This window comes from Coregonus clupeaformis, chromosome 29 (genome assembly GCF_020615455.1).
Source record: "Coregonus clupeaformis isolate EN_2021a chromosome 29, ASM2061545v1, whole genome shotgun sequence".
NCBI lineage: Eukaryota > Metazoa > Chordata > Actinopteri > Salmoniformes > Salmonidae > Coregonus > Coregonus clupeaformis.
This window is the reverse complement of record NC_059220.1, coordinates 20,643,397-20,649,623: the sequence shown is the minus strand read 5'-3', so window position 1 is coordinate 20,649,623 and position 6,227 is coordinate 20,643,397.

The window sequence follows — 6,227 nt, the reverse complement described above, 5'->3', positions numbered from 1 at the left end:
TTTCATATCATATGTTATCATAAGCTATATGATAGTCACTCTCCCATATGGATACATAATGGGAAAAATCCTTGATTGTGGGCAAAAGTTTTTCTCCTACAGCCAAGGACATGTCAGGATATAAGAACTCCTCTATACATTACATTTCTGGCCAAGATGTGGAGTCAACAACTGTGTGTTCGTGGACATACAATGTTGTCACTCAACTGTGTGTGTGTGTGTGTGTGTGTGTGTGTGTGTGAGAGAGAGAGAGAGAGAGAGAGAGAGAGAGAGAGAGAGAGAGAGAGAGAGAGAGAGAGAGAGAGAGAGAGAGAGAGAGAGAGAGAGTGAGGATTACACTGATCCGAAGCACTGTCCTTGAGGTTGGATTCAGCGTCAACAGCTTAACATAACTCATGGAATCACAGACTAACACTCTCCCATCTTCTCACTCATGCCTAAAACTTCCATAAGCTTTTTATTACAGTTAGCTGGGCTGGAGCACAGAATGCCCCTTGGTAGGAACCATTTTGGTGTGTTTCCCTTTCTCTATAGATGGCTATAACAGTAATATAAGGAGATTATACTACATCATATGCATTTTCACTTAGTAATTTTTAGGTCTCATATGTTTTGTTAAGGGGATATCATTTACTGATTTCAGGCAGATGTGCTATTATTAGACTTACAAATGACCAAACCCGGTCTCAGGCTTGGATAACACTGGAGGCCCCTTCGGTCTCTACAGAGTTGGGTAAAGCTGCTGTAAGTTCTTTTGCGCCCTTCATGTGGAACAACTTATAGAGCTCTCTAAAATGAGATGTTCTGGTCCCTCTTGGTCAGTTCATAGTAACAATCGGAGACCTTTATGTTGATAAATGTGTCTGTTTTTCTTAATATGCTTTGTAATTTTGTATATACAGTGCCTTCGGGAAAGTATTCAGACCCTTTTACTTTTTCCACATTTTGTTACGTTATAGCCTTATTCTAAAATGGATTAAAGAAATACAAAATCTCAGCAATCTACACACAATAACCCATAATGACAACGAAAAACAGGGTTTTTGACATTTTTGCTAATTTATTAAAAATAAAACACAGAAATATTCAGACCCTTTGCTATGAGACTCGAAATTGATCTCAGGTGCATCCTGTTTCCATTAATCATCCTTGAGATGTTTCTACAACTTGATTGGAGTCCACCTGTGGTCAATTGAATTGATTGGACATGATTTGGAAAGGCACACACCTGTCTATGTAGGGTCCCACAGTTGACACTGCATGTCAGAGCAAAAACCAAGCCATGAGGTCGAAGGAATTGTCTGTAGTGCTCCGAGACAGGATTGTGCCGAGGCACAGATCTGGGGGAAGGGTACCAAAACATTTCTGCAGCATTGAAGGTCCCCAAGACCACAGTGGCCTCCATCATCCTTAAATGGAAGAAGTTTGGAACCACCAAGACTCTTCCTAGAGCTGGCCACTCGGCCAAACTGAGCAATCGGGGGAGAAGGGCCTTGGTCAGGGACCAAGAACCCGATGGTCACATCTCTGCAACACTCCACCAATCAGGCCTTTATGGTAGAGTGGCCAGACTGAAGCCACTTCTCAGTAAAAGGCACATGACAGCCCGCTTGGAGTTTGCCAAAAGGCACCTAAAGAAACAAGATTCTCTGGTCCGATGAAACCAAGATTGAACTCTTTGGCCTGAATGCTACGCGTCACGTCTGGAAGAAACCTGGCACCATCCCTACGGTGAAGCATGGTGATGGCAGCATCATGCTGTGGGGATGTTTTTCAGCGGCAGGCACTGGGAGACTAGTCAGGATCAAGGCAAAGATGAACGGAACAAAGTACAGAGATATCCTTGAGGAAAACCTGCTCCAGAGCGCTCAGGGCCTCAGACTGGGGCGAAGTTTCACCTTCCAACAGGACAGTGACCCTAAGCACACAGCCAAGACAACGCAGGAGTGGCTTTGGGACAAGTTTCTGAAGGTCCTTGAGTGGCCCAGCCAGAGCCCGGACTTGAACGCGATCGAACATCTCTGGAGAGACCGGAAAATAGCTGGGCAGCGACTCTCCCCATCCAACCTGACAGAGCTTGAGAGGATCTGCAGAGAAGAATATGAGAAACTCCCCAAATTGTATTTTTATTTTTATTTCACCTTTATTTAACCAGGTAAGCCAGTTGAGAACAAGTTCTCATTTACAACTGCGACCTGGCCAAGATAAAGCAAAGCAGTGCGATAAAAACAACAACACAGAGTTACATATGGGGTAAACAAAACATAAAGGCAAAAATACAACAGAAAAATATATATACAGTGTGTGCGAATATAGTAAGTTATGGAGGTAAGGCAATAAATACGCCATAGTGCAAAATAGTTACCATTTCGTATTAACACTGGAATGATAGATGTGGAAAAGATGATGTGCAAATATAGATACTGGGGTGCAAATTAGCAAAATAAATAACAATATGGGGATGAGGTAGTTTGGTGGGCTAATTTCAGAATGGCTGTGTAAAGGTGCAGTGATCAGTAAGCTGCTCTGACAACTGACGCTTAAAGTTAGTGAGGGAGATAAGAGTCTCCAGCTTCAGAGATTTTTGCAGTTCATTCCAGTCATTGGCAGCAGAGAACTGGAAGGAATGGCGGCCAAAGGAGGTGTTGGCTTTGGGGATGACTAGTGAGATATACCTGCTGGAGCGCAGACTACGGGTGGGTGTTGCTATGGTGACCAGTGAGCTAAGATAAGACAGGGATTTGCCTAGCAGTGATTTATAGATGACCTGGAGCTAGTGGGTTTGGCGACGAATATGTAGTGAGGGCCAGCCAACAAGAGCGTACAGGTCACAGTGGTGGGTAGTATATGGGGCTTTGGTGACAAAACGGATGACACTGTGATAGACTACATCCAATTTGCTGAGTAGAGTGTTGGAGGCTATTTTGTAAATGACATCGCCGAAGTCAAGGATCGGTAGGATAGTCAGTTTTACGAGGGCATGTTTGGCAGCATGAGTGAAGGAGGCTTTATTGCGAAATAGTCTCCTGAGTGGCGCAGTGGTCTAAGGCACTGCATCGCAGTGCTAGCTGTGCCACTAGAGATCCTGGTTCGAATCCAGGCTCTGTCGCAGCCGGCCGCGACCGGGAGACTCATGGGCGGCGCACAATTGGCCTAGTGTTGTCCAGGGTAGGGGAGGGAATGGCCGGCAGGGATGTAGCTCAGTTGATAGAGCATGGCGTTTGCAATGCCAGGGTTGTGGGTTCGATTCCCACAGGGGACCAGTATGAAAAAAAAAATTACAAAAAAATATATGTATTCACTAACTGTAAGTCGCTCTGGATAAGAGTGTCTGCTAAATGACTAAAATGTAAATGAAATAGGAAGCCGATTCTAGATCTAACTTTTTATTGGAGATGCTTAATATGAGTCTGGAAGGAGAGTTTACAGTCTAACCAGACACCTAGGTATTTGTAGTTATCCACATACTCTAGGTCAGACCCGCCGAGAGTAGTGATTCTAGTCGGGTGGGCGGGTGCAAGAAGCGTTCGGTTGAAGAGTATGCATTTAGTTTTACTAGTGTTTAAGAGCAGTTGGAGGCTACGGAAGGAGTGTTGTATGGCGTTGAAGCTCGTTTGGAGGTTTGTTAACACAGTGTCCAATGAAGGGCCAGATGTATACAAAATGGTGTCGTCCGCATAGAGGTGGATCCGAGCGTCACCAGCAACAAGAGCGACATCATTGATATACACAGAGAATAGAGTCGGCCCGAGAATTGAACCCTGTGGCATCCCCATAGAAACGGCTAGAGGTCCAGACAACAGGCCCTCTGATTTGACACATTGAACTCTATCTGAGAAGTAGTTGGGGGGCATGGGCAAGTTGCAGTGGAGGGTGCAGAGCTGGTGGCCGGGGTAGTGGTAGCCAGGTGGAAAGCATGGCCAGCCGTAGCAAAATGCTTGTTGAAATTCTCGATTATTGTAGATTTATCTGTGGTGACAGTGTTTCCTAGCCTCAGTGCAGTGGGCAGTTGGGAGGAGGTGCTCTTATTTTCCATGGACTTTACAGTGTCCCAAAACTTTTTGGAGTTAGTGCTACAGGATGCACATTTCTGTTTGAAAAAGCTAGCCTTTGCTTTCCTAACTGATTGTGTATATTGGTTCCTGACTTCCCTAAAAAGTTGCATATCGCGGGGGCTGTCCGATGCTAATGCAGTACGCCACAGGATGTTTTTGTGCTGGTCAAGGGCAGTCAAGTCTGAGGAGAACCAGGGGCTATATCTGTTCTTAGTTCTGAATTTTTTGAATGGGGCATGCTTATTTAAGAATGAGAGTAAAGCACTTTTAAAGAACAACCAGGCATCCTCTACTGACGGAATGAGGTCAATATCCATCCAGGATACCCGGGCCAGGTCAATTAGAAAGGCCTGCTCGCTAAAGTGTTTTAGGGAGCGTTTGACAGTGATGAGGGGTGGTCGTTTGATTGCGGACCCATTACGGACGCAGGCAATAAGGCAGTGATCGGTGAGATCCTGGTTGAAGACAGCAGAGGTGTATTTAGAGGGTACATTTGTCAGGATGATATCTATGAGGGTGCCTATGTTTACAGATTTAGGGTTGTACCTGGTAGGTTCGTTGATAATTTGTGTGAGATTGAGGGCATCTAGTTTAGATTGTAGGTTGGCTGGGGTGTTAAACATATCCCAGTTTAGGTCACCAAGCAGTACGAACTCTGAGGATAGATGGGGGGCGATCAGTTCACATATGGTGTCCAGGGCACAGCTCGGGGCTGAGGGGGGTCTGTAGCAAGTGGCAACAGTGAGAGACATTTCTGGAAAGGTGGATTTTTAGAAGTAGAAGCTCAAACTGTTTGGGCACAGACCTGGATAGTACGATAGAGCTCTACAGTAGATTACAACACCACCCACTTTGGCAGTTCTATCGAGACGGAAAATGTTGTAGTTGTGGATGGACATTTCTGAATTTTTGGTGGCCTTCCTAAGCCAGGATTCAGACACTGCTAGAACATCAGGGTTGGCGGAGTGTGCTAACGCAGTGAATAACTCAAACTTAGGGAGGAGGCTTCGGATGTTAACGTGCAAGAAACCAAGGCTTTTATGGTTACAGAAGTCAACTAATGATAACGCCTGTGGAGTAGGAGTGATACTGGGGGCTACAGGGCCTGGGTTAACCTCTACATCATCAGAGGAACAGAGGAGGAGTAGAATAAGGATACGGCTAAAGGCTTTAAGTACTGGTCTTCTAGTGCGTTGGGTACAGAGAAAGTGCGTTGTAGAATAGATTCAGGGCATTATGTACAGACAAGGATATGGAAGGATATGAGTACAGTGGAGGTAAACCTAAGCGTTGGGTAACGATGAAAGAGATAGCATCACTGGAGGCACCGATTGAGTCGGTCTCCGCGTGTATGGAGGGTGGGACAAAGGAGCTATCTAAGGCAAGTTGAGCTGGGCTGGGGGATCTACAGTGAAATAGTACAATAACAAATAACCGAAACAGCAATAAACAAGGCATATTGACATGGGAGAGAGGCATAAAGCAATCACAGGTGTTATTCGAGAGAGCTAAGACAACAGCTGGTAATGGCGACAAAGTTTGGGCTGAGGCTAAACATAAACAGGATGCGGTACCGTAAAAAGGAACAGTCCAGCAGGCATCAGCTGAATAGCTGAGTTATCATAAGGTCCGGTAAACAGCAATAGGAGAGTTCGGAGGTAGTTCGGGGGTTGCTATAGCACTGGCGAGCAAGAGGCCACGGCTAGCGTGTGCTAGCGGGCCGGGGCTAGCAGATGGATCTTCGTGGTCGACGTCGTAACGGGAAGCCTGTTGTAACCACATCAGACGATTTCGTCCGCAGACCAGTTGTGTTGGATCGGCAGGGCTCCGTGTCAACACTAGGAGGTCCCGTCCGGTTGACAGAGAGGTAGATAGCCGGGAGATGTGCCTGGCTTTAGGTTAGCTCAAGGCTGATTAGCCACAACAACGTCAATTGGTTGCAGCTAGCTAGCTGCGAAGATCCGGTGTTAAAGGTCCAGTGATTCAGTGATTCCGACAGAAAAACCGATATGTTCTGGGTCGATAACGCGCTGTGCAGACAGTGCAGACTAGCCAATAATAGTCCAGGCTAGAGCTGGCTGGTAGGTAGTGCAGGCCACGGACAATGGTGAAAAACCGCTAATAGCAAGTAGCTAGTTAGCTGGCTACTCCCGTCTGGTAGACAGAGAGGTA